This window comes from Gorilla gorilla, chromosome 6 (genome assembly GCF_029281585.2).
Source record: "Gorilla gorilla gorilla isolate KB3781 chromosome 6, NHGRI_mGorGor1-v2.1_pri, whole genome shotgun sequence".
Taxonomy (NCBI): domain Eukaryota; kingdom Metazoa; phylum Chordata; class Mammalia; order Primates; family Hominidae; genus Gorilla; species Gorilla gorilla.
Window position 1 is genome coordinate 168,609,786 of NC_073230.2, and position 27,442 is coordinate 168,637,227.

Consider the following 27,442-nt stretch of genomic DNA (forward strand, 5'->3'; position numbering starts at 1 on the left):
CCAGGGCCCAGGGTTAGGTTTGTTATAGGGTCAGGGCCAGGGCCCAGGGTTAGGATTGTTTTAGGGTCAGGACGTGTGCCCAGGGTTAGGCTTGTTTTAGGGTCAGGGCCAGGGCCCAGGGATAGGCTTGTTTTAGGGTCAGAGCCAGGGCCCAGTGTTAGGGTTGTTTTAGGGTCAGGGTTAAGGCCAGGTCCCAGGGTTAGGGTTGTTTTAGTGTCAGGGTCAGGGCCCGGGGTTAGGGTTGTTTTACGGTCAGGGCCAGGGCCCAGGGTTAGCTTTGTTTTAGGGTCAGGGCCACGGCCTAGGGATAGGGTTGTTTTAGGGTCAGGGCCAGGGCCCAAAGTTAGGGTTGTTTTAGGGTCAGGGCCCAGGGTTAGGTTTTTAGGCACTGGTCCAGGGTCCAGGGTTAGGGTTTTAGGCTCAGGGCCAGGGCCCAGGGTTAGGGTTTTAGGCTCAGGACCAGGGCCCAGGGTTAGGATTTTAGGCTCAGGGTCAGGGCCCAGGGTTAGGGTTTTAGGATCAGTGTCAGGGCCCAGGGTTAGGGTTTTAGGGTCAGGGCCAGGGCGCTGGGTTAGGCTTGTTTTAGGGTCAGGGCCAGGTTCCAGGTTTAGGGTTGTTTTAGGGTCAGGGCCAGGGCCCAGGGTTAGCGTTGTTATAGGGTCAGGACCTGGGCCCAGGTTTAGGGTTGTTTTAGTGCCAGAGCCCAGGGTTCGGGTTGTTTTTGGGTCAGGGCCAGGGCCCAGGGTCAGGGTTGTTTTAGGTCAGGGCCAGGGCCCAGCATTAGGGTTGTTTTAGGTCATGGCCAGGGCCCAGGTTTGGGGTTGTTTTAGGGTCTGGGCCAGGGCCCAGGGTTAGGGTTGTTTTAGGGTCAGGGCCAGGGCCCAGGTTAGGCTTGTTTTAGGGTCACGGCCAGATCCCAGGGTTAGGGTTGTTTTAGGGTCAGGGCCCAGGGTTAGGGTTGTTTTAGGGTCAGGGCCAGGGCCCTGGTTTAGGGTTGTTTTAGGTCATGGCCAGGGCCCAGGGATAGGGTTGTTTTAGGGTCAGGGCCAGGGCCCAGGCTTAGGCTTGTTTTAGGGTCAGGGCCACGGCCCAGGGTTAGGGTTGTTTTAGGTTCAGGGCCAGGGCCCAGGGATAGGGTTGTTTTAGGGTCAGGGACAGGGCCCAGGTTTAGGGAGGTTTTAGGGTCAGGGCCAGGGCCCAGGGTTAGGCTTGTTTTAGGGTCAGGGCCAGGGCCCAGGGTTAGGGTTGTTTTAGGTTAGGGCCAGGTCCCAAGTTTAGGGTTGTTTTAGGGTCAGGTCCTGGGCCCAGGTTTAGGGTTGTTTTTGTGCCAGTGCCCAGGGTTAGGGTTGTTTTAGGGTCAGGGCCAGGGCCCTGGTTTAGGGTTGTTTTAGGTCATGGCCAGGGCCCAGGGATAGGGTTGTTTTAGGGTCAGGGCCAGGGCCCAGGGTTAGGGTTGTTTTAGGGTCAGGGCCAGGGCCCAGGTTTAGGCTTGTTTTAGGGTCAGGTCCTGGGCCCACGGGTAGGCTTGTTTTAGGGTCAGGGCCAGGGCCCAGGATTAGGCTTATTATAGGGTCAAGGACAGGGCCCAGGGTTAGGGTTGTTTTAGGGTCAGGGCCAGGGCCCAGGGTTAGGCTTGTCTTAGGGTCAGGGACAGGGCCCAGGGTTACGGTTGTTTTAGGGTCAGGGCCACGGCCCAGGGTTATGGTTGTTTTAGGGTCAGGGCCAGGGCTCAGTGTTAGGGTTGTTTTAGGGTCAGGGCCAGGGCCCAGGGTTAGGGTTGTTTTAGGGTTGTTTTAGGGTCAGGACCTGGGCCCAGGGTTAGGCTTGTTTTAGTGTCAGGGCCCAAGGTTAGGGTTGTTTTAGGGTCAGGGCCACGGCTCAGGGTCAGGGTTGTTTTAGGTCAGGGCCAGTGCCCAGCATTAGGGTTGTTTTAGGGTCAGGGCCAGAGCCCAGGTTTAGGGGTGTTTTAGGGTTTCGGCCAGGTCCCAGTGTTAGGGTTGTTTTAGGGTCTGGGCCCAGGGTTAGGGTTGTTTTAGGGTGAGTGCCCATGGCTGGGTTTATTTTAGGGTCAGGGCCAGGCCCAGGGTTAGGTTAGTTTTAGGGTCAGGGCCAGGGCTCAGGGTTAGGTTTGTTTTAGGGTCAGGGCCAGGGCCCATGGTTAGGCTTGTTTTAGGGTCAGGGCCAGGGCCCAGGGTTAGGGTTGTTTTAGGGTCAGGGCCAGGGCCCAGGGTTAGGGTTGTTTTAGGGTCAGGGCCAGGGCCCAGGGTTAGGCTTGTTTTAGGGTCAGGGCCAGGGCCCAGGTTTAGGCTTGTTTTAGGGTCAGAGCCAGGGCCCAGGGTTAGGGTTGTTTTAGGGTCAGGGTTAGTGCCAGGGCCCAGGGTTAGGGTTGTTTTAGGGTCAGGGCGAGGGCCGAGGGTTAGGCCTGTTTTAGGGTCAGGGCCAGGACCCAGGGTTAGGGTAGTTTTAGGGTGAGGGCCAGGGCCCAGGTTTAGGCTTGTTTTAGGGTCAGGGCCAGGGCCCAGGGTTAGGCTTGTTTTAGTGCCAGGGCCCAGGGTTAGGGTAGTTTTAGGGTTAGGGCCAGCGCCCAGGGTTATGGTTATTTTAGGGTCAGTACCCAGGGCTTGGGTTGTTTTAGGGTCAGTGCCAAGGGTTAGGGTTGTTTTAGGGTCAGGTCCAGGACCCAGGGATAGGCTTGTTTTAGGGTCAGGGCCACGGCCCAGGGCTAGGCTTGTTTTAGGGTCAGGGACAGGGCCCAGGGTTAGGGTTTTTTTAGGGTCAGGGCCAAGGCCCAGGGTTAGGGTTGTTTTAGGGTCAGGGCCAGGGCCCAGGGTTAGGCTTGTTTTAGGGTCAGGTCTAAGGCCCAGGGTTAGGCTTGTTTTAGGATCAGGGCCAGGGCCCACGATTAGGGTTGTTTTGGGGTCAGGGCCAGAGCCCAGGGTTAAGCTTGTTTTAGGGTCAGGGCCAGCGCCCAGCGTTAGGGTTGTTGTAGGTTCAGGGCCAGGGCCTAGGATTAGGCTTGTTTTAGCGTCAAGGACAGGGCCCAGGGTTAGGGTTGCATTAGGGTCAGGACCTGGGCCCAGGGTCAGGCTTGTTTTAGTGCCAGGGCCCAGGGTTAGGGTTGTTTTAGGGTCAGGGCCAAGGCTCAGGGTTAGGGTTGTTTTAGGTCAGGGCCAGGGCCCAGGGTTAGGGTTGTTTTAGGTCAGGGCCAGGTCCCAGGGTTAGGCTTGTTTTAGGGTCAGGGCCAGGGCCCAGGGTTAGGGTTGTTTTAGGTTCAGGGCCAGTGCCCAGGGTTAGGGTTGTTTTAGGGTCAGGGCGAGGGCCCAGGGTTAGGGTTGTTTTAGGGTCAGGGCCAGGGCCCAGGGTTAGGCTTGTTTTAGGGTCAGGGCCAGGGCCCAGGGTTAGGCTTGTTTTAGGGTCAGGGCCAGGGCCCAGGGTTAGGGTTTTTTTAGGGTCAGGGCCAGGCCCCAGGGTCAGGGTTGTTTTAGGTCAGTTCCAGGGCCCAGCATTAGGTTTGTTTTAGGGTCAGGGACAGGGCCGAGGTTTAGGGGTGTTTTAGGCTTAGGGCCAGGGTCCAGGGTAAGGGTTGTTTCAGTGTCAGGGCCAGGGCCCAGGGTTAGGGTTGTTTTAGGGTCAGGGCCAGGGCCCAGGGTTATGGTTATTTTAGGGTCAGTGCCCAGGGTTAGGGTTGTATTAGGGTCAGTGCCCAGGGTTAGGGTTGTTTTAGGGTCAGGTCCAGGACCCAGGGATAGGCTTGTTTTAGGGTCAGGGCCAGGGCCCAGGGTTAGGGTTGTTTTACGGTCAGGGCCAGGGCCCAGGTTTAGGGTTGTTTTAGGGTCAGGACCTGGGCCCAGGGTTAGGCTTGTTTTAGTGCCAGGGCCCAGGGTTCGGGTTGTTTTAGGGTCAGGGCCAGGGCCCAGGGTCAGGGTTGTTTTAGGTCAGGGCCAGGGCCCAGATTTAGGGGTGTTTTAGCGTCAGGGCCGGGGCCCAGCGTTAGGGTTGTTTTAGGGTCAGGGCCAGCGCCCAGGGTTAGGCTTGTTTTAGGTTCAGGGCCAGGTCCAAGGGTAGGCTTGTTTTAGGGTCAGGGCCAGGGCCCAGGGTTAGGCTTGTTTTAGGGTCAGGGACAGGGCCCAGGGTTAGGGTTGTTTTAGGGTCACGGCCAGGGCCCAGGGTTAGTCTTGTTTTAGGGTCAGGGCCAGGGCCCAGGGTTAGGGTTTTAGAGTCAGGGCCAGGGCCCAGGGTTAGGGTTTTAGGCTCAGGGCCAGGGCCCAGGGTTAAGGTTTTAGGCTCAGGGCCAGGGCCCAGGGTTAGGGTTTTAGGCTCAGGGCCAGGTCCCACGGTTAGGGTTTTAGGGTCAGGGCCAGGGCCCAGGGTTAGGGTTTTAGGCTCAGGGCCAGGGCCCAGGGTTAGGGTTTTAGGCTCAGGACCAGGTCCCAGGGTTAGGGTTTTAGGGTCAGGGCCAGGGCCCATGGTTAGGGTTTTAGGCTCAGGGTCAGGGCCCAGGGTTAGGGTTTTAGGATCAGTGTCAGGGCCCAGGGTTAGGGTTTTAGGGTCAGGGCCAGGGCGCTGGGTTAGGGTTTTAGGGTTATGGCCAGTGCCCAGGGTTAGGGTTTTAGGGTCAGGGCCTGGGCCCAGGGTTAGGGTTTTAGGGTCATGGCCAGGGCCCAGGGTTAGGGTTTTAGGGTCAGGGCCAGGGCCCAGGGTTAGGGTTGTTTTAGGGTTGTTTTAGGGTCAGGACCTGGGCCCAGGGTTAGGCTTGTTTTAGTGTCAGGGCCCAAGGTTAGGGTTGTTTTAGGGTCAGGGCCACGGCTCAGGGTCAGGGTTGTTTTAGGTCAGGGCCAGGGCCCAGCATTAGGGTTGTTTTAGGGTCAGGGCCAGAGCCCAGGTTTAGGGGTGTTTTAGGGTTTCGGCCAGGTCCCAGTGTTAGGGTTGTTTTAGGGTCTGGGCCCAGGGTTAGGGTTGTTTTAGGGTGAGTGCCCATGGTTGGGTTTATTTTAGGGTCAGGGCCAGGCCCAGGGTTAGGTTTGTTTTAGGGTCAGGGCCAGGGCCCAGGGTTAGGCTTGTTTTAGGGTCAGGGCCAGGGCCCAGGGTTAGGGTTGTTTTAGGGTCATGGCCAGGGCCCAGGTTTAGGGTTGTTTTAGGGTCAGGGCCAAGGCCAAGGGTTAGGCTTGTATTAGGGTCAGGTCCAGGGCCCACGGATAAGCTTGTTTTAGGGTCAGGGCCAGGGCCCAGGGTTGGGCTCGTTTTAGGGTCAGGCCGAGGGCCCAGGGTTCGGCTTGCTTTAGGGTCAGGGCCAGGGCCCAGGGTTAGGCTTGCTTTAGGGTCAGGGCCAGGGCCCAGGGTTAGGGTTGTTTTAGGGTCAGGGCCAGGGCGCAGCGTTAGGGTTGTTTTAGGTTCAGAGCCAGGGCCCAGGGTTAGGGTTGTTTTAGGGTCAGGACCTGGGCCCAGGGTTAGGCTTCTTTTAGTGCCAGGGCCCAGGGTTCGGGTTGTTTTAGGGTCAGGGCCAGGGCCCAGGGTTAGGGTTGTTTTAGGTCAGGGCCAGGGCCCAGATTTAGGGGTGTTTTAGCGTCAGGGCCAGGGCCCAGCGTTAGGGTTGTTTTAGGGTCAGGGCCAGGGCCCAGGGTTAGGCTTGTTTTAGGTTCAGGGCCAGGTCCCAGCGTTAGGCTTGTTTTAGGGTCAGGGCCAGGGCCCTGGGTTAGGCTTGTTTTAGGGTCCGGGAAAGGGCCCAGGTTTAGGGTTGTTTTAGGTTCACGGCCAGGGACCAGGGTTACGCTTGTTTTAGGGTCAGGGCCAGGGCCCTGGGTTAGGCTTGTTTTAGGGTCAGGGAAAGGGCCCAGGTTTAGGGTTGTTTTAGGTTCACGGCCAGGGACCAGGGTTAGGCTTGTTTTAGGGTCAGTGCCAGGGCCCAGGGTTAGGCTTGTTTTAGGGTCAGGACCTGGGCCCAGGGTTAGGCTTGTTTTAGGGTCAGGGCAAGGGCCCAGGGATAGGGTTGTTTTAGGGTCAGGGCCAGGGCCCAGGGTTAGGCTTGTTTTAGGGTCAGGGCCAGGGCCCAGGGTTAGGCTTGTTTTAGGGTCAGGGCCAGGGCCCAGGGTTAGGCTTGTTTTAGGGTCAGGGCCAGGGCCCAGGGATAGGGTTGTTTTAGGGTCAGGGCCAGGGCCCAGGGTTAGGCTTGTTTTAGGGTCAGGGCCAGGGCCCAGGTTTAGGGTTGTTTTAGGGTCAGGACCTGGGCCCAGGGTTAGGCTTGTTTTAGTACCAGGGCCCAGGGTTAGGGTTGTTTTAGGGTCAGGGCCAGGGCCCAGGGTTAGGGTTGTTTTAGGTCAGGGCCAGGGCTCAGGGTTAGGGTTGTTTTAGGGTCATGTCCAGGGCCCACGGTTAGTGTTGTTTTAGGGTCATGTCCAGGGCCCACGGTTAGGGTTGTTTTAGGGTCAGGTCCAGGGCCCAGGATTAGGGTTGTTTTAGGGTCAGGGTCAGGGCCCAGGGTTAGGGTTGTTTTCGGGTCAGGGCCATGTTCCTGGGTAAGGGTTGTTTCAGTGTCACGGCCAGGTCCCAGGGTTAGGGTTGTTTTAGAGTCAGGGCCAGGGCCCAGGGTTATGGTTATTTTAGGGTCAGTGCCCAGGGTTAAGGTTGTTTTAGGGTCAGGGCCCAGGGTTAGGGTTGTTTTAGGGTGAGTGCTCATGGTTGGGTTTATTTTAGGGTCAGGGTCAGGGCCTAGGGTTAGGTTTGTTTTAGGGTCAGGGCCAGGGCCCAGGGTTAGGGTTGTTTTAGGGTCACGGCCAGGGCCCAGGGTTAGGCTTGTTTTAGGGTCAGGGCCAGGGCCCAGGGTTAGGGTTGTTTTAGGGTCAGGGCCAGGGCCCAGGATTAGGTTTGTTTTAGGGTCAGGGCCAGGGCCCAGGGTTAGGTTTGTTTTAGGGTCAGGGCCTGGGCCCAGGGTTAGGGTTGTTTTAGGTTCAGGGCCAGGGCCCAGAGTTATGGTTTTTTAGGGTCAGGGCCAGGGCCCAGGGTTAGGATTGTTTTAGGGTCAGGACCTGGGCCCAGGGTTAGGCTTGTTGTAGGTTCAGGGCCAGGGCCCAGGGTTAGGCTTGTTTTAGGGTCAGAGCCAGGGCCCAGGGTTAGGGTTGTTTTATGATCAGGGTTAGGGCCAGGGCCCAGGGTTAGGGTTGTTTTAGGGTCAGGGCGAGGTCCCAGGGTTAGGCTTGTTTTAGGGTCAGGGCCAGGGCCCAGGGTTAGGGTTGTTTTAGGGTCAGGGCCAGGGCCCAGGTTTAGGCTTGTTTTAGGGTCAGGGCCAGGGCCCAGGGTTAGGCTTGTTTTACGGTCAGGGCCAGGGCCCAGGGTTAGGCTTGTTTTAGTGCCAGGGCCCCGGGTTAGGGTTTTTTTAGGTTTGGGGCCCAGGGTTAGGCTTGTTTTAGGATCAGGGCCAGGGCCCAGGGTTAGGCTTGTTTTAGGGTCAGGGACAGGGCCCAGGGTCAGGGTTGTTTTAGGTCAGGGCCAGGGCCCTGGTTTACTCTTGTTTTAGGGTCAGGGACAGGGCCCACGGTTAGGGTTGTTTTAGGGTCAGGACCAGGGCCCAGGGTTAGGGTTGTTTTAGGGTCAGGTCCTGGGCCTAGGGTTAGGGTTGTTTTAGTGCCAGGGCCCAGGGTTAGGGTTGTTTTAGGTCATGGCCAGGGCCCAGGGATAGGGTTGTTTTAGGGTCAGGGTTAGGGTCCAGTTTTAGGGTTGTTTTAGGGTCAGGGCCAGGGCCCAGGGTTAGGGTTGTTTTACGGTCAGGGCCAGGGCTCAGGGTTAGGGTTGTTTTAGGGTCATGTCCAGGGCCCACGGTTAGGGTTGTTTTAGGGTCAGGTCCAGGGCCCAGGATTAGGGTTGTTTTAGGGTCATGTCCAGGGCCCACGGTTAGGGTTGTTTTAGGGTCAGGGCCAGGGTCCCGGGTAAGGGTTGTTTCAGTGTCAGGGCCAGGTCCCATGGTTAGGGTTGTTTTAGGGTCAGGGCCAGGTCCCAGGGTTAGGCTTGTTTTAGGGTCAGGGCCAGGGCCCAGGGTTAGGCTTGTTTTAGGGTCAGGGAAAGGGCCCAGGTTTAGGGTTGTTTTAGGTTCACGGCCAGGGACCAGGGTTAGGCTTGTTTTAGGGTCAGGGCCAGGGCCCAGGGTTAGGCTTGTTTTAGTGTCAGGGCCAGGGCCCAGGGTTAGGCTTGTTTTAGGGTCAGGGCGAGGGCCCAGGGATAGGGTTGTTTTAGGGTCAGGGCCAGGGCCCAGGGTTAGGCTTGTTTTAGGGTCAGGGCCAGGGCCCAGGGTTAGGCTTGTTTTAGGGTCAGGGCCAGGGCCCAGGGATAGGGTTGTTTTAGGGTCAGGGCCAGGGCCCAGGGTTAGGCTTGTTTTAGGGTCAGGGCCAGGGCCCAGGTTTAGGGTTGTTTTAGGGTCAGGACCTGGGCCCAGGGTTAGGCTTGTTTTAGTACCAGGGCCCAGGGTTAGGGTTGTTTTAGGGTCAGGGCCAGGGCCCAGGGTTAGGGTTGTTTTAGGTCAGGGCCAGGGCTCAGGGTTAGGGTTGTTTTAGGGTCATGTCCAGGGCCCACGGTTAGGGTTGTTTTAGGGTCAGGTCCAGGGCCCAGGATTAGGGTTGTTTTAGGGTCAGGGTCAGGGCCCAGGGTTAGGGTTGTTTTCGGGTCAGGGCCAGGTTCCTGGGTAAGGGTTGTTTCAGTGTCAGGGCCAGGTCCCAGGGTTAGGGTTGTTTTAGAGTCAGGGCCAGGGCCCAGGGTTATGGTTATTTTAGGGTCAGTGCCCAGGGTTAAGGTTGTTTTAGGGTCAGGGCCCAGGGTTAGGGTTGTTTTAGGGTGAGTGCTCATGGTTGGGTTTATTTTAGGGTCAGGGTCAGGGCCTAGGGTTAGGTTTGTTTTAGGGTCAGGGCCAGGGCCCAGGGTTAGGGTTGTTTTAGGGTCACGGCCAGGGCCCAGGGTTAGGCTTGTTTTAGGGTCAGGGCCAGGGCCCAGGGTTAGGGTTGTTTTAGGGTCAGGGCCAGGGCCCAGGATTAGGTTTGTTTTAGGGTCAGGGCCAGGGCCCAGGGTTAGGTTTGTTTTAGGGTCAGGGCCTGGGCCCAGGGTTAGGGTTGTTTTAGGTTCAGGGCCAGGGCCCAGAGTTATGGTTTTTTAGGGTCAGGGCCAGGGCCCAGGGTTAGGATTGTTTTAGGGTCAGGACCTGGGCCCAGGGTTAGGCTTGTTGTAGGTTCAGGGCCAGGGCCCAGGGTTAGGCTTGTTTTAGGGTCAGAGCCAGGGCCCAGGGTTAGGGTTGTTTTATGATCAGGGTTAGGGCCAGGGCCCAGGGTTAGGGTTGTTTTAGGGTCAGGGCGAGGTCCCAGGGTTAGGCTTGTTTTAGGGTCAGGGCCAGGGCCCAGGGTTAGGGTTGTTTTAGGGTCAGGGCCAGGGCCCAGGTTTAGGCTTGTTTTAGGGTCAGGGCCAGGGCCCAGGGTTAGGCTTGTTTTACGGTCAGGGCCAGGGCCCAGGGTTAGGCTTGTTTTAGTGCCAGGGCCCCGGGTTAGGGTTTTTTTAGGTTTGGGGCCCAGGGTTAGGCTTGTTTTAGGATCAGGGCCAGGGCCCAGGGTTAGGCTTGTTTTAGGGTCAGGGACAGGGCCCAGGGTCAGGGTTGTTTTAGGTCAGGGCCAGGGCCCTGGGTTACTCTTGTTTTAGGGTCAGGGACAGGGCCCACGGTTAGGGTTGTTTTAGGGTCAGGACCAGGGCCCAGGGTTAGGGTTGTTTTAGGGTCAGGTCCTGGGCCTAGGGTTAGGGTTGTTTTAGTGCCAGGGCCCAGGGTTAGGGTTGTTTTAGGTCATGGCCAGGGCCCAGGGATAGGGTTGTTTTAGGGTCAGGGTTAGGGTCCAGTTTTAGGGTTGTTTTAGGGTCAGGGCCAGGGCCCAGGGTTAGGGTTGTTTTACGGTCAGGGCCAGGGCTCAGGGTTAGGGTTGTTTTAGGGTCATGTCCAGGGCCCACGGTTAGGGTTGTTTTAGGGTCAGGTCCAGGGCCCAGGATTAGGGTTGTTTTAGGGTCATGTCCAGGGCCCACGGTTAGGGTTGTTTTAGGGTCAGGGCCAGGGTCCCGGGTAAGGGTTGTTTCAGTGTCAGGGCCAGGTCCCATGGTTAGGGTTGTTTTAGGGTCAGGGCCAGGTCCCAGGGTTAGGCTTGTTTTAGGGTCAGGGCCAGGGCCCAGGGTTAGGCTTGTTTTAGGGTCAGGGAAAGGGCCCAGGTTTAGGGTTGTTTTAGGTTCACGGCCAGGGACCAGGGTTAGGCTTGTTTTAGGGTCAGGGCCAGGGCCCAGGGTTAGGCTTGTTTTAGTGTCAGGGCCAGGGCCCAGGGTTAGGCTTGTTTTAGGGTCAGGGCGAGGGCCCAGGGATAGGGTTGTTTTAGGGTCAGGGCCAGGGCCCAGGGTTAGGCTTGTTTTAGGGTCAGGGCCAGGGCCCAGGGTTAGGCTTGTTTTAGGGTCAGGGCCAGGGCCCAGGGATAGGGTTGTTTTAGGGTCAGGGCCAGGGCCCAGGGTTAGGCTTGTTTTAGGGTCAGGGCCAGGGCCCAGGTTTAGGGTTGTTTTAGGGTCAGGACCTGGGCCCAGGGTTAGGCTTGTTTTAGTACCAGGGCCCAGGGTTAGGGTTGTTTTAGGGTCAGGGCCAGGGCCCAGGGTTAGGGTTGTTTTAGGTCAGGGCCAGGGCTCAGGGTTAGGGTTGTTTTAGGGTCATGTCCAGGGCCCACGGTTAGTGTTGTTTTAGGGTCATGTCCAGGGCCCACGGTTAGGGTTGTTTTAGGGTCAGGTCCAGGGCCCAGGATTAGGGTTGTTTTAGGGTCAGGGTCAGGGCCCAGGGTTAGGGTTGTTTTCGGGTCAGGGCCAGGTTCCTGGGTAAGGGTTGTTTCAGTGTCAGGGCCAGGTCCCAGGGTTAGGGTTGTTTTAGAGTCAGGGCCAGGGCCCAGGGTTATGGTTATTTTAGGGTCAGTGCCCAGGGTTAAGGTTGTTTTAGGGTCAGGGCCCAGGGTTAGGGTTGTTTTAGGGTGAGTGCTCATGGTTGGGTTTATTTTAGGGTCAGGGTCAGGGCCTAGGGTTAAGTTTGTTTTAGGGTCAGGGCCAGGGCCCAGGGTTAGGGTTGTCTTAGGGTCATGGCCAGGGCCCAGGGTTAGGCTTGTTTTAGGGTCAGGGCCAGGGCCCAGGGTTAGGGTTGTTTTAGGGTCAGGGCCAGGGCCCAGGATTAGGTTTGTTTTAGGGTCAGGGCCAGGGCCCAGGGTTAGGTTTGTTTTAGGGTCAGGGCCCGGGCCCAGGGTTAGGGTTGTTTTAGGTTCAGGGCCAGGGCCCAGAGTTATGGTTTTTTAGGGTCAGGGCCAGGGCCCAGGGTTAGGATTGTTTTAGGGTCAGGACCTGGGCCCAGGGTTAGGCTTGTTGTAGGTTCAGGGCCAGGGCCCAGGGTTAGGCTTGTTTTAGGGTCAGAGCCAGGGCCCAGGGTTAGGGTTGTTTTATGATCAGGGTTAGGGCCAGGGCCCAGGGTTAGGGTTGTTTTAGGGTCAGGGCGAGGTCCCAGGGTTAGGCTTGTTTTAGTGTCAGGGCCAGGGCCCAGGGTTAGGGTCGTTTTAGGGTCAGGGCCAGGGCCCAGGTTTAGGCTTGTTTTAGGGTCAGGGCCAGGGCCCAGGGTTAGGCTTGTTTTACGGTCAGGGCCAGGGCCCAGGGTTAGGCTTGTTTTAGTGCCAGGGCCCCGGGTTAGGGTTTTTTTAGGTTTGGGGCCCAGGGTTAGGCTTGTTTTAGGATCAGGGCCAGGGCCCAGGGTTAGGCTTGTTTTAGGGTCAGGGACAGGGCCCAGGGTCAGGGTTGTTTTAGGTCAGGGCCAGGGCCCTGGGTTAGTCTTGTTTTAGGGTCAGGGACAGGGCCCACGGTTAGGGTTGTTTTAGGGTCAGGACCAGGGCCCAGGGTTAGGGTTGTTTTAGGGTCAGGTCCTGGGCCTAGGGTTAGGGTTGTTTTAGTGCCAGGGCCCAGGGTTAGGGTTGTTTTAGGGTCAGGGCCAGGGCCCATGTTTAGGGTTTTTTTAGGTCATGGCCAGGGCCCAGGGATAGGGTTGTTTTAGGGTCAGGGTCAGGGTCCAGTTTTAGGGTTGTTTTAGGGTCAGGGCCAGGGCCCAGGGTTAGGGTTGTTTTACGGTCAGGGCCAGGGCTCAGGGTTAGGGTTGTTTTAGGGTCATGTCCAGGGCCCACGGTTAGGGTTGTTTTAGGGTCAGGTCCAGGGCCCAGGATTAGGGTTGTTTTAGGGTCATGTCCAGGGCCCACGGTTAGGGTTGTTTTAGGGTCAGGGCCAGGGTCCCGGGTAAGGGTTGTTTCAGTGTCAGGGCCAGGTCCCAGGGTTAGGGTTGTTTTAGGGTCAGGGCCAGGGCCCAGGGTTATGGTTATTTTAGGGTCAGTGCCCAGGGTTAAGGTTGTTTTAGGGTCAGGGCCCAGGGTTAGGGTTGTTTTAGGGTGAGTGCCCATGGTTGGCTTTATTTTAGGGTCAGGGCCAGGGCCTAGGGTTAGGTTTGTTTTAGGGTCTGGGCCAGGGCCCAGGGTTAGGGTTGTTTTAGGGTCAGGGCCAGGGACCAGGGTTATGCTTGTTTTAGAGTCAGGGCCAGGGCCCAGGGTTAGGGTTGTTTTAGGGTCAGGGCCAGGGCCCAGGTTTAGGCTTGTTTTAGGGTCAGGGCCAGGGCCCAGGGTTAGGCTTGTTTTACGGTCAGGGCCAGGGCCCAGGGTTAGGCTTGTTTTAGTGCCAGGGCCCCGGGTTAGGGTTTTTTTAGGTTTGGGGCCCAGGGTTAGGCTTGTTTTAGGATCAGGGCCAGGGCCCAGGGTTAGGCTTGTTTTAGGGTCAGGGACAGGGCCCAGGGTCAGGGTTGTTTTAGGTCAGGGCCAGGGCCCTGGGTTACTCTTGTTTTAGGGTCAGGGACAGGGCCCACGGTTAGGGTTGTTTTAGGGTCAGGACCAGGGCCCAGGGTTAGGGTTGTTTTAGGGTCAGGTCCTGGGCCTAGGGTTAGGGTTGTTTTAGTGCCAGGGCCCAGGGTTAGGGTTGTTTTAGGTCATGGCCAGGGCCCAGGGATAGGGTTGTTTTAGGGTCAGGGTTAGGGTCCAGTTTTAGGGTTGTTTTAGGGTCAGGGCCAGGGCCCAGGGTTAGGGTTGTTTTACGGTCAGGGCCAGGGCTCAGGGTTAGGGTTGTTTTAGGGTCATGTCCAGGGCCCACGGTTAGGGTTGTTTTAGGGTCAGGTCCAGGGCCCAGGATTAGGGTTGTTTTAGGGTCATGTCCAGGGCCCACGGTTAGGGTTGTTTTAGGGTCAGGGCCAGGGTCCCGGGTAAGGGTTGTTTCAGTGTCAGGGCCAGGTCCCATGGTTAGGGTTGTTTTAGGGTCAGGGCCAGGTCCCAGGGTTAGGCTTGTTTTAGGGTCAGGGCCAGGGCCCAGGGTTAGGCTTGTTTTAGGGTCAGGGAAAGGGCCCAGGTTTAGGGTTGTTTTAGGTTCACGGCCAGGGACCAGGGTTAGGCTTGTTTTAGGGTCAGGGCCAGGGCCCAGGGTTAGGCTTGTTTTAGTGTCAGGGCCAGGGCCCAGGGTTAGGCTTGTTTTAGGGTCAGGGCGAGGGCCCAGGGATAGGGTTGTTTTAGGGTCAGGGCCAGGGCCCAGGGTTAGGCTTGTTTTAGGGTCAGGGCCAGGGCCCAGGGTTAGGCTTGTTTTAGGGTCAGGGCCAGGGCCCAGGGATAGGGTTGTTTTAGGGTCAGGGCCAGGGCCCAGGGTTAGGCTTGTTTTAGGGTCAGGGCCAGGGCCCAGGTTTAGGGTTGTTTTAGGGTCAGGACCTGGGCCCAGGGTTAGGCTTGTTTTAGTACCAGGGCCCAGGGTTAGGGTTGTTTTAGGGTCAGGGCCAGGGCCCAGGGTTAGGGTTGTTTTAGGTCAGGGCCAGGGCTCAGGGTTAGGGTTGTTTTAGGGTCATGTCCAGGGCCCACGGTTAGTGTTGTTTTAGGGTCATGTCCAGGGCCCACGGTTAGGGTTGTTTTAGGGTCAGGTCCAGGGCCCAGGATTAGGGTTGTTTTAGGGTCAGGGTCAGGGCCCAGGGTTAGGGTTGTTTTCGGGTCAGGGCCAGGTTCCTGGGTAAGGGTTGTTTCAGTGTCAGGGCCAGGTCCCAGGGTTAGGGTTGTTTTAGAGTCAGGGCCAGGGCCCAGGGTTATGGTTATTTTAGGGTCAGTGCCCAGGGTTAAGGTTGTTTTAGGGTCAGGGCCCAGGGTTAGGGTTGTTTTAGGGTGAGTGCTCATGGTTGGGTTTATTTTAGGGTCAGGGTCAGGGCCTAGGGTTAAGTTTGTTTTAGGGTCAGGGCCAGGGCCCAGGGTTAGGGTTGTCTTAGGGTCATGGCCAGGGCCCAGGGTTAGGCTTGTTTTAGGGTCAGGGCCAGGGCCCAGGGTTAGGGTTGTTTTAGGGTCAGGGCCAGGGCCCAGGATTAGGTTTGTTTTAGGGTCAGGGCCAGGGCCCAGGGTTAGGTTTGTTTTAGGGTCAGGGCCCGGGCCCAGGGTTAGGGTTGTTTTAGGTTCAGGGCCAGGGCCCAGAGTTATGGTTTTTTAGGGTCAGGGCCAGGGCCCAGGGTTAGGATTGTTTTAGGGTCAGGACCTGGGCCCAGGGTTAGGCTTGTTGTAGGTTCAGGGCCAGGGCCCAGGGTTAGGCTTGTTTTAGGGTCAGAGCCAGGGCCCAGGGTTAGGGTTGTTTTATGATCAGGGTTAGGGCCAGGGCCCAGGGTTAGGGTTGTTTTAGGGTCAGGGCGAGGTCCCAGGGTTAGGCTTGTTTTAGTGTCAGGGCCAGGGCCCAGGGTTAGGGTCGTTTTAGGGTCAGGGCCAGGGCCCAGGTTTAGGCTTGTTTTAGGGTCAGGGCCAGGGCCCAGGGTTAGGCTTGTTTTACGGTCAGGGCCAGGGCCCAGGGTTAGGCTTGTTTTAGTGCCAGGGCCCCGGGTTAGGGTTTTTTTAGGTTTGGGGCCCAGGGTTAGGCTTGTTTTAGGATCAGGGCCAGGGCCCAGGGTTAGGCTTGTTTTAGGGTCAGGGACAGGGCCCAGGGTCAGGGTTGTTTTAGGTCAGGGCCAGGGCCCTGGGTTAGTCTTGTTTTAGGGTCAGGGACAGGGCCCACGGTTAGGGTTGTTTTAGGGTCAGGACCAGGGCCCAGGGTTAGGGTTGTTTTAGGGTCAGGTCCTGGGCCTAGGGTTAGGGTTGTTTTAGTGCCAGGGCCCAGGGTTAGGGTTGTTTTAGGGTCAGGGCCAGGGCCCATGTTTAGGGTTTTTTTAGGTCATGGCCAGGGCCCAGGGATAGGGTTGTTTTAGGGTCAGGGTCAGGGTCCAGTTTTAGGGTTGTTTTAGGGTCAGGGCCAGGGCCCAGGGTTAGGGTTGTTTTACGGTCAGGGCCAGGGCTCAGGGTTAGGGTTGTTTTAGGGTCATGTCCAGGGCCCACGGTTAGGGTTGTTTTAGGGTCAGGTCCAGGGCCCAGGATTAGGGTTGTTTTAGGGTCATGTCCAGGGCCCACGGTTAGGGTTGTTTTAGGGTCAGGGCCAGGGTCCCGGGTAAGGGTTGTTTCAGTGTCAGGGCCAGGTCCCAGGGTTAGGGTTGTTTTAGGGTCAGGGCCAGGGCCCAGGGTTATGGTTATTTTAGGGTCAGTGCCCAGGGTTAAGGTTGTTTTAGGGTCAGGGCCCAGGGTTAGGGTTGTTTTAGGGTGAGTGCCCATGGTTGGCTTTATTTTAGGGTCAGGGCCAGGGCCTAGGGTTAGGTTTGTTTTAGGGTCTGGGCCAGGGCCCAGGGTTAGGGTTGTTTTAGGGTCAGGGCCAGGGACCAGGGTTATGCTTGTTTTAGAGTCAGGGCCAGGGCCCAGGGTTAGGGTTGTTTTAGGGTCAGGGCCAGGGCCCAGGGTTAGGTTTGTTTTAGGGTCAGGGCCAGGGCCCAGGGTTAGGTTTGCTTTAGGGTCAGGGCCTGGGCCCAGGTTTAGGGTTGTTTTAGGTTCTGGGCCAGGGCCCAGAGCTATGGTTATTTTAGGGTCAGGGCCAGGGCCCAGGGTTAGGATTGTTTTAGGGTCAGGGCCAGGGCCCAGGGTTAGGGTTGTTTTAGGGTCAGGGCCAGGGCCCAGCGTTAGGGTTGTTTTAGGGTGAGGGCCAGGGCCCAGGGTTAGGGTTGTTTTAGGGTCAGGGCCAGGGCCCAGGGTTAGGCTTGTTTTAGGTTCAGGGCCAGGTCCCAGGGTTAGGCTTGTTTTAGGGTCAGGGCCAGGGCCCAGGGTTAGGCTTGTTTTAGGGTCAGGGCCAGAGCCCAGGGTTAGGGTTGTTTTAGGGTCAGGGCCAGGGACCAGGGTTAGGCTTGTTTTAGGGTCAGGGCCAGGTCCCAGGGTTAGCCTTGTTTTAGGGTCAGGGCCAGGGCCCAGGGTTAGGCTTGTTTTAGGGTCAGGGCCAGGGCCCAGGGATAGGGTTGTTTTAGGGTCAGGGCCAGGGCTCAGGGTTAGGCTTGTTTTAGGGTCAGGGCCAGGGCCCAGGGTTAGGCTTGTTTTAGGGTCAGGGCCAGGGCCCAGGGTTAGGGTTGTTTTAGGGTCAGGACCTGGGCCCAGGGTTAGGCTTGTTTTAGTACCAGGGCCCATGGTTAGGGTTGTTTTAGTGTCAGGGCCAGGGCCCAGGGTTAGGGTTGTTTTAGGTCAGGGCCAGGGCTCAGGGTTAGGGTTGTTTTAGGGTCATGTCCAGGGCCCACGGTTAGTGTTGTTTTAGGGTCATGTCCAGGGCCCACGGTTAGGCTTGTTTTAGGGTCAGGGCCAGCGCCCAGGGTTAGGCTTGTTTTAGAGTCAGGGCCAGGGCCCAGGGTTAGGGTTGTTTTAGGGTCAGGGCCAGGGCCCATGGTTAGGTTTGTTTTAGGGTCAGGGCCAGGGCCCAGGGTTAGGTTTGTTTTAGGGTCAGGGCCTGGGCCCAGGGTTAGGGTTGTTTTAGGTTCTGGGCCAGGGCCCAGAGCTATGGTTATTTTAGGGTCAGGGCCAGGGCCCAGGGTTAGGATTGTTTTAGGGTCAGGGCCAGGGCCCAGGGTTAGGGTTGTTTTAGGGTCAGGGCCAGGGCCCAGCGTTAGGCTTGTTTTAGGGTCAGCGCCAGGGCCCAGGGTTAGGGTTGTTTTAGGGTCAGGACCTGGACCCAGGGTTAGGCTTCTTTTAGTGCCAGGGCTCAGGGTTCGGGTTGTTTTAGAGTCAGGGCCTGGGCCGAGGGTCAGGGTTGTTTTAGGTCAGGGCCAGGGCCCAGGTTTATGGGTGTTTTCGTGTCAGGGCCAGGGCCCAGCGTTAGGGTTGTTTTAGGGTCAGGGCCAGGGCCCAGGGTTAGGCTTGATTTAGGTTCAGGGCCAGGTCCCAGGTTTAGGCTTGTTTTAGGGTCAGGGCCAGGGCCCAGGGATAGGGTTGTTTTTGGGTCAGGGCCAGGGCCCAGGGTTAGGGTTGTTTTAGGGTCAGGGCCAGGGCCCAGGGTTAGGCTTGTTTTAGGGTCAGGGCCAGGGCCCAGGGATAGGGTTGTTTTAGGGTCAGGGCCAGTGCCCAGGGTTAGGCTTGTTTTAGGGTCAGGGCCTGGGCCCAGGGTTAGGGTTGTTTTAGGGTCAGGACCTGGGCCCAGGGTTAGGCTTGTTTTAGTACCAGTGCCCAGGGTTAGGCTTGTTTTAGGGTCAGGGCCTGGGCCCAGGGTTAGGCTTGTTTTAGGGTCAGGGCCAGGGCCCAGGTTTAGGGATGTTTTACGGTCAGGGCCAGGGCCCAGTGTTAGGGTTGTTTTACGGTCAGGGTCAGGGCCCAGGTTTATGGTTGTTTTAGGGTCAGGGCTTGGGCCCAGGGTTAGGGTTGTTTTACGGTCAGGGCCAGGGCTCAGGGTTAGGGTTGTTTTAGGGTCATGTCCAGGGCCAACGGTTAGGGTTGTTTTAGGGTCATGTCCAGGGCCCACGGTTAGGGTTGTTTTAGGGTCAGGTCCAGGGCCCAGGATTAGGGTTGTTTTAGGGTCATGTCCAGGGCCCACGGTTAGGGTTGTTTTAGGGTCAGGTCCAGGGCCCAGGATTAGGGTTATTTTAGGGTCAGGGTCAGGGCCCAGGGTTAGGGTTGTTTTAGGGTCAGGGCCAGGGTCCTGGTTAAGGGTTGTTTCAGTGTCAGGGCCAGGTCCCAGGGTTAGGGTTGTTTTAGGGTCAGGGCCAGGGCCCAGGGTTATGGTTATTTTAGGGTCAGTGCCCAGGTTTAAGGTTGTTTTAGGGTCAGGGCCCAGGGTTAGGGTTTTTTTAGGGTGAGTGCTCATGGTTGGGTTTATTTTAGGGTCAGGGCCAGGGCCTAGGGTTACGGTTGTTTTAGGTCAGGGCCAGGGCCCTGGGTTAGTCTTGTTTTAGGGTCAGGGCCAGGGCCCACGGTTAGGGTTGTTTTAGGGTCAGGACCAGGGCCCAGGGTTAGGGTTGTTTTAGGGTCAGGTCCTGGGCCTAGGGTTAGGGTTGTTTTTGTGCCAGGGCCCAGGGTTAGGGTTGTTTCAGGGTCAGGGCCAGGGCCCAGGGTTAGGGTTGTTTTAGGTCATGGCCAGGGCCCAGGGATAGGGTTGTTTTTGGGTCAGGGCCAGGGCCCAGGGTTAGGGTTGTTTTAGGGTCAGGGCCAGGGCCCAGGGTTAGGCTTGTTTTAGGGTCAGGTCTTGGGCCCACGGTTTGGCTTGTTTTAGGGTCAGGGCCAGGGCCCAGGATTAGGCTTGTTTTAGGGTCAAGGACAGGGCCCAGGTTTAGGGTTGTTTTAGGGTCAGGGCCAGGGCCCAGGGTTAGGCTTGTTTTAGGGTCAGAGCCAGGGCCCAGGGTTAGGGTTGTTTTAGGGTCAGGGCCAGTGCCCAGGGTTAGTGTTGTTTTAGGGTCAGGGCCATGGCCCAGGGTTAGGGTTGTTTTAGGGTCAGGGCCAGGGCCCAGGGTTAGGGTTGTTTTAGGGTCAGGACATGGGCCCAGGTTTAGGCTTGTTTTAGTGCCAGGGCCCAGGGTTAGGGTTGTTTTAGGGTCAGGGCCAGGGCCCAGGGTCAGGGTTGTTTTAGGTCAGGGCCAGGGCCCAGCATTAGGGTTGTTTTAGTGTCAGGGCCAGGGCCCAGGTTTAGGGGTGTTTTAGGGTCAGTGCCAGGGCCGAGGATTAGGCTTGTTTTAGGGTCAGGGCCAGGGCCCAGGGATAGGGTTGTTTTAGGGTCAGGTCCAGGGCCCAGGGTTAGGGTTGTTTTAGGGTCAGGGCCAGGGCCCAGGGATAGGGTTGTTTTAGGGTCAGGGTCAGGGCCCAGGTTTAGGGTTGTTTTAGGGTCAGGGCCAGGGCCCAGTGTTAGGGTTGTTTTACGGTCAGGGCCAGGGCTCAGGGTTAGGGTTGTTTTAGGGTCATGTCCAGGGCCCAGGGTTATGGTTGTTTTAGGGTGAGGGCCAGGGCCCAGGGTTAGGCTTGTTTTAGGGTCAGGGCCAGGTCCCAGGGTTAGGGTTGTTTTAGGTTCAGTGCCAGGGTTCAGGGTAAGGGTTGTTTCAGTGTCAGGGCCAGGGCCCAGGGTTAGGGTTGTTTTAGGTTCAGGGCCAGGGCCCAGGGTTATGGTTATTTTAGGGTCAGTGCCCAGGGTTAGAGTTGTTTTAGGGTCAGTGCCCAAGATTAGGGTTGCTTTATGGTCAGGTCCAGGGCCCAGGGTTAGGCTTGTTTTAGGGTCACGGCCAGGGCCCAGGTTTAGGCTTGTTTTAGGGTCAGGGCCAGGGCCCAGGTTTATGGTTGTTTTAGTGTCATGGCCAGGGCCCAGGGTTAGGCTTGTTTTAGTGCCAGGGCCCAGGGTTAGGGTTGTTTTAGGGTCAGGGCCAGGGCCCAGGTTTAGGCTTGTTTCAGGTTCAGGTCCGGGGCCAGGGTTAGGGTTGTTTTAGGGTGACGGCCGGGGCCCAGTGTTAGGGTTGTTTTAGGGTCAGGTCCGGGGCCCAGTGTTAGGGCTGCTTTAGGGTCAGGGCCGGGGCCCAGGTTTAGGGTTGTTTAAGGTCAGGGCCGGGACCCAGGTTTGTGGTTTTAGGCTCAGGACCAGGGCCTAGTGTTAGGGTATTAGTGTCAGGGCCCAGGGTTAGGGTTTTAGGGTCAGGGCCCAGGGTTAGGGTTTTAGTGTCAGGGCCCAGGTTTAGGGTGATTTCCAGGAAGTGACCTCACAATGACTCAAGCTACCACTTACTGTTGATTGTGACGAAATGCCAGCTGAGGCACATGCCTTGGGAGCTAAGTGGTTGCTGCCCTTGACTACTGTGAAGACTGGTGTGGGAAGGGTCGCTTTAATGCACTTGAGCTGGGGTCCCCAACCCCTGAGCCATGGAGCCGTAAGGAGCCACACAGCAGGTGAGTGGTGTCGAGTGAGGGAGTGAGGGAAGCTTCGTCTGTATTTACAGCCTCTCCCCTTTGCTCACATTCCCGCTTGAGCTCCACCTTCTCAGATGAGCAGCAGCATTAGATTCTCATAGGAGAACGCACCCTGTTGTGAACCGTGCATGTGAGGGATCTAGGTTGCGCTGTTCTTATGAGAATCTAATACCTATTGATCTGTCACTTTCTCCCATCACGCTCAGGTGGGACCATCCAGTTTCAGGAAAACAAGCTTAACATGCCCACTGATTCTACATTATGGTGAGTTCTATAATTATTTTATTATATATTCCAGTGTAATAATGGAAATGAAGTGCCTAATCAACGTAAATGTGCTTAAATCTTTTGGCCCAGCTCCTACCTCCCGGCAGCCTTGCCAGGCCCAGAACTCTCTCCAGTCAGCCTCTACAGACCAAGCTCATGACTCACAATGGCCTATTTAGGCCCATACCCTACCTCACGGCAGTCTCCGCAGATGAGCCTACTGCCTCACAACAGCCTCCACAGGCACAGCTCCATCGTTACAATGGCCTCTTCAGACCCAGCTCCTGCCTCCCAGCCTTCTCTCCAGGCCCTGAACTTTCTCCGTAAGTTGAGGTAGCTGGGACTGTAGGTATACATGACGATACTTGGCTAATTTTTAAATTGTTTTGCAGACATGGGGTCTCACTTTGTTGGCCAGGCTGCTGTCAAACTAATGGCCTCAAGTGACCCTTCCACCCCTGCCTCCCATCCTCGAGGTATGTGCCACCACTAGGAGCACTTGTTCAATTTTCTAAAGAAAAAATTTCTAAAGTAAGGCTGTGGGATGATGGCAGGAAGATAAAAGAAAAACAGAAGAATAAGTTAAAATGACTTATTCACACATATTCTTTTGACAGCAAGAAGAACTGTTAGTATATACATTCCTTACAAACAAACAAATGGCAGATAAACAATGTTGTATAGGAACTTCAACACACACTGTACAATATTCCCACTTTGCTGACATAAGTTATGGAAATTTCGTGGTTTCCTTGAGTGTCGCTACCAGTATTTTGCTTCTCTGATGATTTTTATCAACTTCCTCATCTGTTAACTTCTCTCCAAGGTATGTCATGTCACGACATGCTGCCGCTGCACGAACACGGCCAGTGTCTTCCTATTAAACATGTAGAATGCTTTCCTAATTTCTCTTTTTACTCTCTGTCTTTGTGTTCTGCATTTTCCTTACTTTTATTGTCAGAAACTCCAGAAAGTCAATCGTACTAATTTATCATGATTTGCTTTATTAATTTATACTTTGCTTATATGGAATTTTGCCCAACAGACCTCATTACAATTTCTAACCTGTTTTATTTTGTTTTTTTTTTTTTTCTGAGACAGGGTCTCCCTCTGTTGTCCGAGGCTGGAGGGTAGTAGTGCTATCGCAGCTGACTGCAGCCTCAACCTTCCAGGCTGAAGCGATCCTCCCATCTCAACCTCCCACGTGGCTGAGACTACAGGTGCTTGCCACTACGCCCAACTAATATTTGATATTTTCGTACACGTGGATTCCAGAGGGGTGACAGCGAAACGTGAGTAAGCATGGATTTTGGTATATGCAGAGATGGGCGGCTGTAACTAATTCTGTATACTGAGGGACGGCAACTGTATATGTTTTTACAATTACGCTGTAGGATACATACTGTTGCATAGCCTTGAAAATAATAATTTTTAATGGAGTGGAAGAATAATAATAATACTGCTAAAAGTAGCAGCTGGCCAGGTGTGGTGGCTCACACTGGTAATCGCAACACTTTGGGAGGCTGAGGCAGGAGGATGGCTTGAGGCCAAGAGTTTGCGATAGGCCTTGGAAACAAAGGGGGAGTCACCATCCCTACAGAAAAATACATGAATTAGCCTAGTGTGGTGGCACGTTCCTGTAGTCCCAGCTACTTGGGAGGCTGAGGTGGGAGGATCACTCAAGCCCAGGGAGGCTGAGACTGCAGTGAGTCATGATCAGGCCTCTGCACTCCAGCCTGGGTGACAGAGTGAGACCCTGTCTCAAAACAACAAAAAAGTAGCAGCTAACATCAACTGACCTTTTATACCAGGTGCCTATTGATACCATAGTTTAATTTCTTAGAACTGTTTCTTATTTCACTTACCAACTCTGTCTTCAGTTACTCCCAGATTTTTACTGTGTGTGTACAGATGACCTTTTGTTTAGATTGAATTGTCTCCCCAGAAGTAAGATTACTGTGAGTCATGGTGAATGGACATTCTCATTACCCTTGATGTAAATTGACAGGGTTTTGGGTGCCTCCCAGCTATAATCTTAGCACTTTGGGAGGCTAAGAGAGGAGGATTGCTTGAGGCCAAGAGTTGGAGGAGGCAGTATGGCAGTATGGTGAGACCCTGTCTCCATTATTTTAAAAAATTGACAAGCTTTACCCAGGAAGGCTTATACACAATTTAAACACCCCTCATAGTATAAGAAAGTGCCCATTTCACTGCACCTTTGCCAGCACAGGGTATTATAATTTAGTAAGTCATTTTTTGTTTGATTATTTTAAATAGATAAAAGACCTCATATTACTTTACTTGTCACATTTCAACATCTTTCCTTAGCTTATTAGCTCTACCTCTTTTCTGTCTGTAAATGGTTGTTGTTGTTTTGTTCTTTGAGACAGGGTCTTGCTCTGTCACCAGGCTAGACTGTAGTGGCATAATCATGCCTCGCTGCAGCCTTGACCTCCCAGGCTCAAACTTCAGCATTCCGAGTAGCTGGGACTACAAGTGTGCACCACCACTCCCAGCTAACTTTTTTCTTCTTTTGGATAGAGACAGGTTCTCACTGTGTTGTCCAGACCGGTCTCTAGCTCCTGGCCTTAAGCAATCCTCCTGCATTAGCTTCTCAAATTGCTGGAATTTCAGGCATGAGCCACCATGCCTGGCCTGGGCTAGTCCTGTATTCTCTAGAGTTCTCTTTACTTTGTGCTAGCCAATCTCTCATTATGCTGTTCACCTGTTATAATGAATAATTCTCCGTATTAAATTTTACCACTTTAAACTTTTGAGTGGTTTATGCTTCCTGATTGGACTCTGACTAATACGTTAGGAAGGGTCCCAGGAGATAAACCCACACAGATGGGATTTGGGCATAGGTTTGGTTTCCCAGGGGGCAGTGCTGAGCTCTTTGCCAGTGGGAAATGGGATGCTGGTGATTTCCAGGAAGTGACCTCACAGTGACTCAAGCTACCACTTACTGTTGATTGTGACGAAATGCCAGCTGAGGCACATGCCTTGGGAGCTAAGTGGTTGCTGCCCTTGACCACTATGAAGACTGGTGTGGGAAGGGTCGCTTTGGATGCACTTGAGCAGGGGTCCCCAACCCCTGAGCCATGGAGCCGTAGGGAGCCACACAGCAGGAGGTGAGTGGTGTCGAGTGAGGGAGTGAGGGAAGCTTCGTCTGTATTTACAGCCACTCCCCTTTGCTCACATTCCCGCTTGAGCTCCACCTTCTCAGATGAGCAGCAGCATTAGATTGTCATAGGAGAACGCACCCTGTTGTGAACCATGCATGTGAGGGATCTAGGTTGCGCTGTGCTTATGAGTATCTAATACCTATTGATCTGTCACTTTCTCCCATCACGCTCAGGTGGGACCATCCAGTTTCAGGAAAACAAGCTTAACACGCCCACTGATTCTACATTATGGTGAGTTGTATAATCATTTTATTATATATTGGATATATAATACGTATATATATTTATATATATGTAATAATGGAAATAAAGTGCCTAATAAATGTAAATGTGCTTAAATCTTTTTAAGCAGATTCTTCAGGCCCAGCATCTGCCTCACTGTGGACTCCCCAAGCCAAGCTCCCAACCTTTCAGCGGCTTCTACACACCCAGCTCCCGCCTGCCAGTGGCCTCTTCAGGCCCATGGGGCTCATTCCTCACAACAGCCTTTCCAGTCCCAGTTTTTCCCTTCCGGCGGCCTCTCCGGGCTGAGAACCTCCTCAAGTCGGCCTCTCCAGACTCACTTGCACCCTCCAGGCGTCCTCTCCGGGCCAAGCTCCTCTTCCTGGCTGCGTCTCCAGGCCTGACTCCTGCCTCTCAACAACCTCTTTGGACTCAGTGCCTACCCATCTCCTGGCGTCCTTGGTCGGCCCACAGCTTCCTCAAGCCAAGCTCCCCAGGCCCAGGTCAGGCCTCACGGTGCCCCCTCCACGATGAGCTCCTGCCCTCCAATGGCACCTGCAGGCCCCAAATGGTCTCCGGTCGGTGGGCTCCTCCACGCCAAGCTTGGGCCTCCCGGTGACCTCTGCAGGCCCAAGTTGTCCTGAAGTCGGCATCTCCCAGCCATGCCTCCCAGCAAGTAAGCAAGCTCTTTTGGCTCAACTCCTGCCCAGCTCCCAACCGCCTTTGTAGGTCCCGAACTTTCTCCAGCCAAGTTCTTTGGGCCTCATTCCTGCCGCCCGGTGGCCTGTACGGGCCCAGCAATGGTTGGAGAACGGCCTCTGCAGGTCCCGCTCTTGCCTCCCAGGGGCCTCTCCAGGCCCAGCTCTTGCCCCCACGGCGGCCACCTGGGGCCAAGTCCCTGCCTGCCTCCCAGCAGCCCGCATGCGGCCCAGCTCCTCCCTCACGGTGGCCTGTTGATGCCCATGCCTCTGGTACCCTGCCCAGAGGCATGAGCCCCTGCCACACACTGGCTCCTCCCACGCTGAGAGAGGTCAGCGTGAGCCCTTGCCTCACACCGGCCCCTCCCATCCTGAGAGAGGTCAGCGTGAGCCCCTTGACTCACACTGGCTCCTCCCACGCTGAGAGAGGTCAGCGTGAGCCCTTGCCTCACACCGGCCCCTCCCATGCTGAGAGAGGTCGGCGTGAGCCCTTGACTCACACCGGCCCCTCCCACGGTGAGAGAGGTCAGCGTCAGCCCCTTGCCTCACACCGGCCCCTCCCACGCTGAGAGAGGTCGGCGTGAGCCCTTGCCTCACACCGGCCCCTCCCACGCTGAGAGAGGTCAGCGTCAGCCCCTTGCCTCACACCGGCCCCTCCCACGCTGAGAGAGGTTGGCGTGAGCCCCTTGCCTCACACCGGCCCCTCCCACGCTGAGAGAGGTCGGCGTGAGCCCTTGCCTCACACCGGCCCCTCCCACGCTGAGAGAGGTCAACGTGAGCCCCTTGCCTCACACCGGCCCCTCCCACGCTGAGAGAGGTCGGCGTGAGCCCTTGCCTCACACCGGCCCCTCCCACGCTGAGAGAGGTCAACATGAGCCCCTTGCCTCACACCGGCCCCTCCCACGCTGAGAGAGGTCAACATGAGCCCCTTGCCTCACACCGGCCCCTCCCACGCTGAGAGAGGTCGGCATGAGCCCCTTGCCTCACACCGGCCCCTCCCACGCTGAGAGAGGTCAGCGTGAGCCCCTTGCCTCACACCGGCCCCTCCCACGCTGAGAGAGGTCGGCGTGAGCCCTTGCCTCACACCGGCCCCTCTCACGCTGAGAGAGGTCAGCGTGAGCCCCTTGCCTCACACGGGCCCCTCTCACTCTGACAGAGGTCAGCCTGAGCCCTTGTCTCACACCGGCCCCTCCCACGCTGAGAGAGGTCAGCATGAGCCCTTGCCTCACACCGGCCCCTCCCACGCTGAGAGAGGTCAGCCTGAGCCCTTGCCTCACACCGGCCCCTCCCACGCTGAGAGAGGTCAGCGTGAGCCCCTTGCCTCACCCCGGCCCCTCCCATGCTGAGAGAGGTCGGCGTGAGCCCTTGCCTCACACCGGCCCCTCCCATGCTGAGAGAGGTCGGCGTGAGCCCCTTGCCTCACACCGGCCCCTCCCACGCTGAGAGAGGTTGGCGTGAGCCCTTGCCTCACACCGGCCCCTCTCACGCTGAGAGAGGTCGGCGTGAGCCCCTTGCCTCACACGGGCCCCTCTCACTCTGACAGAGGTCAGCCTGAGCCCTTGTCTCACACCGGCCCCTCCCACGCTGAGAGAGGTCGGCATGAGCCCCTTGCCTCACACGGGCCCCTCTCACTCTGACAGAGGTCAGCCTGAGCCCTTGTCTCACACCGGCCCCTCCCACGCTGAGAGAGGTCAGCATGAGCCCTTGCCTCACACCGGCCCCTCCCACGCTGAGAGAGGTCAGCGTGAGCCCCTTGCCTCACCCCGGCCCCTCCCATGCTGAGAGAGGTCGGCGTGAGCCCTTGCCTCACACCGGCCCCTCCCATGCTGAGAGAGGTCGGCGTGAGCCCTTGCCTCACACCGGCCCCTCCCACGCTGAGAGAGGTCGGCGTGAGCCCTTGCCTCACACCGGCCCCTCCCACGCTGAGAGAGGTCAGCGTGAGCCCCTGCCTCAACAGGCCACCGTGAGGGAGGAGCAGGGTCGCACGCGGGCTGCTGTGAGGCAGGCAGCGACTTGGGCCTGGGAGGTCGTGGTGGGGTGAGAGCTGGGCTTGGAGACTCCCCTGGGAGGCAACAGCGGGGCCTACAGACTCTGTTCTCCAGCCGGAGCTGGGACTGTTCAGGTACTGGGAGGTGGGATGTGGGTCTGAAGAGCTTGGTTGCAGAAACTTCGGGGTCTACAAACGCAGGCGGGAGCTGAGCCAAAAAAGCTTGTTTGCTGGGAGGCGGGAGATGCAGCCAGGAGAAACAGCTGTGCCTGCAGAGGCCGCCATGCGGGAGGCGGAGGCCGGGCCTCCTCAAATCGGCCTCTCCAGACCCACTTGCAGCCTCCCGGCATCCTCTCCGGGCCCAGCTCTTCCTCCCAGCTGCGTCTCCAGGCCTGACTCTGGCCTCCCAACAACGTCTTTGGACTCAGCTCCTGCCCAGCTCCCAGCAGGCCCAAGTTGTCGTCAAGTCGGCCTGGAATTGGGCCCGGAAGAGCAGCAAGTCGGCCTCCCCGGGCCCAGCTCCGTCCTCTCGGCGGCCTCTCCAGGTGCAAAACTTCCTCGAGTCAGCCTCTCCAGGCCCAGCTCCTCCTGCCTCCCAGTGGCCTCTTTCAGCCCAGACCAGCTCATGGCTCTTGGCGGCCTTCCCAGGCCCCGCTTTTGACTTTTGGTGGCCTCTTCAGGCCCAGAACTTGACCTCCAGTGGGCCTTTGCAGGCCCGGCCTCCTGCCTCTCGAAGGCCTGCACGGGCCCGGA

At 56.8% G+C, this 27,442-nt stretch overlaps 1 long non-coding RNA gene across 20 annotated transcripts in view; it reads left to right on the forward strand.

Annotated features, from left to right (window-relative positions):
• The window catches only part of LOC129523818 (uncharacterized), a 227,006-nt gene that overhangs the window by 114,674 nt on the left and 84,890 nt on the right, over positions 1–27,442 (forward strand). For 17 of the 20 annotated variants that reach the window (XR_010134810.1, XR_010134809.1, XR_010134818.1 and 14 more), the window contains 2 exons: positions 20,537–20,594; positions 20,688–20,920. This is a non-coding gene — a long non-coding RNA (uncharacterized lncRNA). Of the gene's footprint in view, positions 1–20,536; positions 20,595–20,687; positions 20,921–21,698; positions 21,890–23,955; positions 24,014–27,442 lie in introns of all 20 variants that reach the window. The other 3 variants (XR_010134820.1, XR_010134815.1, XR_010134821.1) reach the window with 3 other exon arrangements.